A 7,179-nucleotide genomic window follows, 5' to 3' on the forward strand; every position below is an offset into this window, starting at 1 on the left:
ACGTTTCTGCTAATGAAAAGGTGGTATCACCCCATAGGGTATAAGAATTGAACCCATGTTATTTGCATGGGAATCAAGAATTCTATACTTAACCATTCCCTCTGCATCATTTCTGGGGCATAAAAAAAATTTAAAAGGAATACAGCAGTTCTTCTCTGTGATTTAGACCCAAAGGTTAAGGGGGATAGAAACTTAAAATCTCCACTCTTCCTATCTTATTAAAATAATAAATAAATATCTTGTTAATGAGGTGAATAAGATGATGCCAGATGAATATAGGCTGCAACTGTTATCTTTTGGGACATGTTTTAGAATAAGATTCCACAGTATAAGCAGCTTTCCTTGGGCCTGAGATAAAAACAAGGTCATTTTCCCAGGGGAGTAACCCATTCCAGCTAGCGTTTAAAATAAACAAACTCCTTGGCTCTGGCTGGATGTGAGCAGTAGTTATTGAGATTTACTGCAACTGAATTTGGCTTTCATTCAAATGTCGAATTAATGCAAACATCTTATTAATTAAGATAGGGATCTCACTTCTGGCATATATAAGAGCAAAGTTCCTTTTATTAGATGCTGGAAAACCACTAGTTGTCGTTTCATCCCTAACATGGACCACTGAAGAATCTAACAAGAGAAACAAGTACTTTCTGTTGTTGTTGTGAAAGAGGTCTAATTTCAGTGTTAACAGAACAAAGAACACAATTCCCTACACTATGCAATACTTGGCAACCTTCCAAGTAAGTTTTAAAAACGCGGTCACTCATAGTTAAAATGATACCAAAAATAGTTTAAAACCCCTCAAACTCGTTGCCAACAATGACTGAACTGACTCCTTCTTGATCCTTCAGTGGGTTTTTGGAGGTCATAACTCACATGGAGGAGATTTTCCATAGTAAATTTGAACTCTCAGAAAGGTGCCACCTTTGGGCTAACAGTGCAACACCCTATGGACTACATCACCAGAGCTCCCAACATAAATACAGTGTAATTTTATTATCCATAGTCATATTTTCCCCCCAACCAAGCTATATTGAACAGTTTAAAAAATATTCTAGAGTCAGGAGAACACAAGTTTAGCCCTTAGCTAAACTTTAACATCCTTACTTATACAAGGAAATTCAGGTAGCCTACTGATAAGAAGCTACACTGCCAACTCAAAGCAACACAGTTCAAATTCATAAGCTGCTCTGTGGGAAAGATGTGGATAATCTCTTCCTGTGCAATTTACAGCTTCTGAAAATCCACTGGATGATTAGCTAGTTAGTTCTGACTCAACAGCAATTAACAACAACCTGTAAAATTAAGAGAGTTGACCTACATAACCTTAGATTTTTTTCCTTTTAATCTTAGTGTTCTAAGAATTTGTACTTCATTATTCTCTAGAAACTGAGATACGCAAGCAGATTTGTGCCATTTGCATAATATAGTTTGTTGATAAATTCTTCCTCTAATTCTGATACCACAGTCTTCTGCACTTAGAAGATTGTCCATTTGCCTTTCACTGGTTTTCTGAAATCTCTCAGAATTCTGTAAAATCCTAATGTATATTGGATTGCTTTCTTCAGTACCATTGGCTTTTGAACATACACTACTTCCTGAAATAATTTTGTATACAAATAATTTTTGGTATAGGGACTCTATCTTTTCCTTCTATTTTATTTTGATGCTTCCTGTATCAATCCAGGGGCAATTCTCACCACTTGACTAATAGGTAACAACATGATAGATGGAGAAAGATTGAAAGTAGCAATTACTTTGTCTTACTTGGAACCACAATCCATACACTTGTTAACAGTAGTCAGGAGATCAGGAGACACATTGTACTGGGATAGTCTGCAGTCAGGTACCTCTCCAAATTATTGAGAAGCAATAATATTAGTTTGAGGACCAAGATGCACTTAATTCAGGCCATAGTCTTTTCAATCACTTGCTATGTTGCTGAGAGGTGGACAATGAAAAAGGATGATAGAGGAAGAATTGATGCTTTTGAAATGTAGTATGGGAGAATATTCCATGGACAACCAAGAGAGCAAACAGATAGATCTTGACAACATGCAGCCCAAGTACTCCTTTGAGGCAAAGATGATAACACTTTGTCTCACATACTTTGGGTATGTTGTTATGAAAGATTATTTCTAAAGCATGATACCTGGAATGGTGAAGGGACGGTGAAAGAGATGTAGACCCTCAACCAGGTGTATTGACACAGTGACTGCAGCAATGGGCTTCAGTGTCAGAGATTGTGAAGCTGGCACAAGATGGAACAGGGTTCAGAGCTGTTCACACAATTTCTATGAACCTTAGTTGGCTTTAATAGCATCTAACAACAGCAACATTAATCAATATTTTGTCTGTACATTACTTCAGTATTTTAATAAGAAAGTAGACTTTTTTCCACCCTGAGTTTTGTTTTTAAGCTTGAGAAATGTCAAGTGTGTTATCTTGCCTTTTGGGTTTCTAGGTTCTTGCACATTTTGTCAGAATATTTCACTTGGTCTTCTCAAAGTGCTCTTTGAAATCTTCTGTTCAGCTCTCCAAATTAATAATTTATGTTTTTTGTTTTAGCTTCTCTACCTTGAAGAGCAAGTTTCAGAAACTCCCTTCTGACATCAATTTTAGTCTTGTCTTTGCTTCCTATGTTTTTAATGGCCTTTTGCTTTCTTCATGGATAATATCCTTGATGTCATCCTACAACTTGTCTAGTCTTCAGTTGTTAGTGTTCAATGCATCAAATCTGTTCTTGAGATGTTTTTAAAATCCAGGTGGATTCTTTTAAAGAATATGTTTATCTTGAATGTTTTTGTTTAATTTATTAAAAATTACGGCGGTCGCCCCGCAGAAGCGACCTGGCGGCGGCCCAGGGCGGCCATGGCCCATCATCTTCTTTCCCCGCACAGTCAGGCGGCCTGCTCGTGACCCGCATCGCCATGGCCGCGGTTCCCGAGTTGATGCAGCAGGATGAGGAGGACCACAGCAAGCTAAGATCTGTGTCTGTGGACCTGAATGTCGATCCTTCACTTCAGATTGACATACCTGATGCACTCAGTGAGAGAGACAAGGTCAAGTTTACAGTACACACAAAGACCACTCTATCCACATTTCAAAACCCGGAGTTTTCTGTTACCAGGCAACATGAAGACTTTGTGTGGCTACATGACACTCTTATTGAAACAACAGATTATGCTGGACTTATTATCTCACTTGCTCCTATAAAACTTGACTTTGATGGTCCTCGGGGGAAGATGCAGAAATTGGGAGAGGGTGAAGGATCAATGACCAAAGAAGAATTTGCCAAAATGAAACAAGAACTAGAAGCTGAATATCTTGCTGTCTTTAAGAAGACTGTATCCTCCCATGAAGTCTTTTTTCAGCGACTTTCTTCTCACCCTGTTCTCAGTAAAGATCCAAACTTTCATGTTTTCCTGGAATATGATCAGGATCTAAGTGTTAGGCGGAAAAATACCAAAGAGGTGTTTGGTGGTTTTTTCAAGAATGTGGTGAAAAGTGCTGATGAAGTCCTTTTTTTCTGGAGTTAAGGAGGTGGATAATTTTTTTTAACAAGAGAAGAATTTTCTCATTAACTACTATAATAAGATCAAAGATTCATGCGCAAAAGCTGACAGAATGACCAGATCTCATAAAAATGTTGCAGATGACTATATTCATACTTCAGCCTCCCTACATAACCTGGCTTTAGAAGAGCCCACAGTCATCAAAAAGTACCTTTTGAAGGTTGCTGAGCTGTTTGAGAAACTTAGAAAAGTAGAAAACCGAGTCTCATCAGATGAAGATTTAAAGCTGACTGAACTTCTCCAATACTACATGCTCAACATAGAGGCTGCAAAGGATCTCTTATATAGACGCACCAAAGCCCTCATAGACCATGAGAACTCAAACAAAGCTTTGGATAAGGCCCGGTTAAAAAGCAAAGACATCAGGTTGGCAGAGGCACACCAGCAGGAATGCTGCCAGAAATTTGAACAGCTTTCTGAATCTGCAAAAGAAGAATTGATCAGTTTCAAACGGAAACGAGTGGCTGCATTTCGGAAGAATCTAATAGAAATGTCTGAATTAGAAATAAAGCATGCCAAGAACAATATTTCTCTCTTACAAAGGTGTATTGACCTGTTCAAGAACAACTGATCCCTTTATTCTGAATGAAGTAAAGGAAACAAGGAATGTGAAAGCCAGCAGCATTACTTGCACATCAATCATTAGCCATGGAAGATTTATTTAGTTTAAAATGACCTGAATAAAAATATTTTGATTTCTTAAAAATCTTAACATTTAACCATGTTGGTTTAAAACTATTTTTATTGCCTGTTACTTGGATATAACTAATCTTTTTCATCATGCATTTAATACCTCAAAATGGACTGTCTAGATATTGGGGTCTCCTGTAATTTGTAGTTTTTTAAAAAGGTCTCAGAAACGTGTGCCTTCTAGAAACCAGTATAAGAAATTTCCTGGCACATGGTTTTTTGGTTGGTGTCCCGTGTCTCTAACACCACCCACCACCACCACCACCATCCCGTTGAAGTGTCCATGTCCCCACAAAAAACATTTTAAAGTAGGACCAGTTCCAGCAAATTACTCAGCTAACATTCCAATCCTTAACCAGGCATTTTTTCCTCTTCTCTATTTGATAGCCTGGTTCTTTAGTCATCTCAAGCATTTGCACTGTTAACAAAAGCTAGGCAACTCATTTATCTTTGCATACACTTTGCCTGCAGCTCACTTTTTGTAGTTGAGATAAATTAGGTATGAGGTATTTGTGAACTTCTGGGTGGTTTTTGTTTTCTTAAGTATGTAATAAAATAATAAATCATAAAAAAATTACAAAAACAGTACATTGACAGAGAACTGCCAAAAGTTCAAGATGGATTTAGAAGAGGTCATGATAATAGGGGTATCATTGCTGATGTCAGATGGATCCTGGCTGAAAGAAGAGAATACCAGAAGAATGTCTTCTTGTGTTTATTGACTATGCAAAGGCATTTGTCTGTGTGGATCATAATAAATTGCAGCTAACATTGAAAAGAATGGGAAGTCCGGAACACTTAATTGTGCCTATATAAAACCCATACCTAGACCAAGAAGCTATTGTCTGAACAGAGCAAGGGAACACTGCCAGGCTTAAAATGAAGAAGAATGTGTATAAGGGTTGTACTCTTTCTCCATACCTAATCAGTCTGTATGCTGAGTGAAATATTCAAGAAGCTGGACTCTATGAAAAAAATGTGATATAACGATTAGAGGAAGACTCCACAACAACTTATGTTATACAGATGACACAACCTTACTTGCTGCAAGTGAGGAGGATTTGAAACACTTGCTGCAGAGGACCAAACATTGATATGAATTACATCTCAACATCAAGAAGACAAAAATTTTCTCCATCATGATAGGTAGAGAAAAGACTGAAGTAGTCAATGATTTCATCTTGCTATGGTCAGGATATCAGGAGACATATTACACTGGGGAAATCTGGAGCCAGAGATTCCTCTAAATTACTGAGAAGCAATAATGTGAGTGTGAAGACTGAAGTGCATTTGATTGAGGACATGGTCTTTTCAGTCACTCGCTATACATATGAGAGCTGGATTATGAGAAAGAATGACTGAAGAAGACTTGATGCCTTTGAGCTTGAGATGTGGTATTAGAGAAGAGTACTTAATATCCTGTTGACTGCCAAAAGAACAAACAGATATGTCCTGAAGAAGTTACTGTCAGAATGTTCTTTGGAGGCAAAGATGACAAAGTTTTGTTTCACATCTTTTGTGTATGTTCTTAGGAGAGGTTAGTAGTTAGAAAGGGACATTATGCTTGGAAAGCAATGAGTTGGTGAAACAAAGAAAGTCCCTCAACCAGGTGGATTGACACAATGACTGCAGCAATGGACTCAAGTATATAAAAATTATGAGCATGGCACAAGATAAGACAGGGTTCAGATCTGTTGTTCATAAAATTGGTATGAGTCATATCACCTCAACAACACCTAACAAGAACAATAACAATCAGCACATCAACAATAAAAAGACAAACAACCCAATCACAAAATGGGTAGAAAATATGAACAGACACTTCACCAAGGTCAGATGGCCAACAAACACATGAAAAAAATGCTCAAAATCACTATCTATTACAGAGACAAATAAAAATGACAATGAGATTATAATCTCACCCCAGCAACAATAGCAACATTTAACAGGTCAGCCAACAATGAATGCTGGAGAGATCAGAGCACTTATACACTGCTGGTGGGAATGTGAAATTGTGCAAGCACTATGGAAGGCAGTCTGGCACTTCCTAAAAAGTTGAAAATAGAAATACTATTTAATCCAGCTATTCCACTACTTGGAATATGCTCCAAAAGAACTAGAGCTGTGACACAAACAGATTTATGCAAACCCACATTTGTGCAGCATTATTCAAATAACAAAGAGATAGAAGCAGGCCCCGTGTGCATCAACAAACTGAAACATTCACACAATGGAATTTTCAGCACTGAAAAGCAATGAACTCAAACCACTACACAACATGGATGAGTATGGAAATGTCTTAGTCACAAGAGGACAAATACTGCATAAAATCACTATTATAGCAATAGAATAGATACAGAGAAAGGCAAGCAGGAATAAAATTAATAGATAACTGCCACTGCACTGGAATAGGTGAAAGGAAGGATAATCCAAAATGAATGGATGAATAGACATGGTGCATATGACAATTAACAATCTGGAACAGGACAAGCATTATAAGGGGAAGAAATGTGTGTGAATGAATGAAAACTGATATCTTTGTAAACTTTTACCAAAATAACTCACAATTTAAAAAAGAAAATAATGTACAAGATTATTGTTTAAAAACAAACAAGAAACATGCACACAGAAAAATAAAGTAAAGGTTATTAGTGGCAGGAGAGAGTGGTGAAAATTCCTAAGTCGATAGAAGATCACGTGTTAACAATAATGAAGGGAAAGACAACACACGTTCTCATCATGGTTAAGATAAACAAAGATGCATGCAACGATGACAACTATAACAATCTGACAACAATAATAGTAATGAAAAATAATATACAAATGGGTACATAAGTAGATAAGGATTCATTTTAAAGTGGTGTAGAAAGATATAAGGGAGCAAACCTATCTGTAGATATGTTAGGATTAGTTGCTG

The 7,179-nt window shown here is 37.2% G+C and overlaps 1 pseudogene; it reads left to right on the top strand.

Annotated features, from left to right (window-relative positions):
- Window positions 1–2,887: 2,887 nt before the first annotated feature.
- Window positions 2,888–4,143, top strand: LOC102856121 (annotated as a pseudogene).
- Window positions 4,144–7,179: the final 3,036 nt, after the last annotated feature.

Source organism: Elephantulus edwardii, unplaced genomic scaffold (genome assembly GCF_000299155.1).
Source record: "Elephantulus edwardii isolate Elephantulus edwardi_28Jun2011 unplaced genomic scaffold, EleEdw1.0 scaffold00206, whole genome shotgun sequence".
Taxonomy (NCBI): domain Eukaryota; kingdom Metazoa; phylum Chordata; class Mammalia; order Macroscelidea; family Macroscelididae; genus Elephantulus; species Elephantulus edwardii.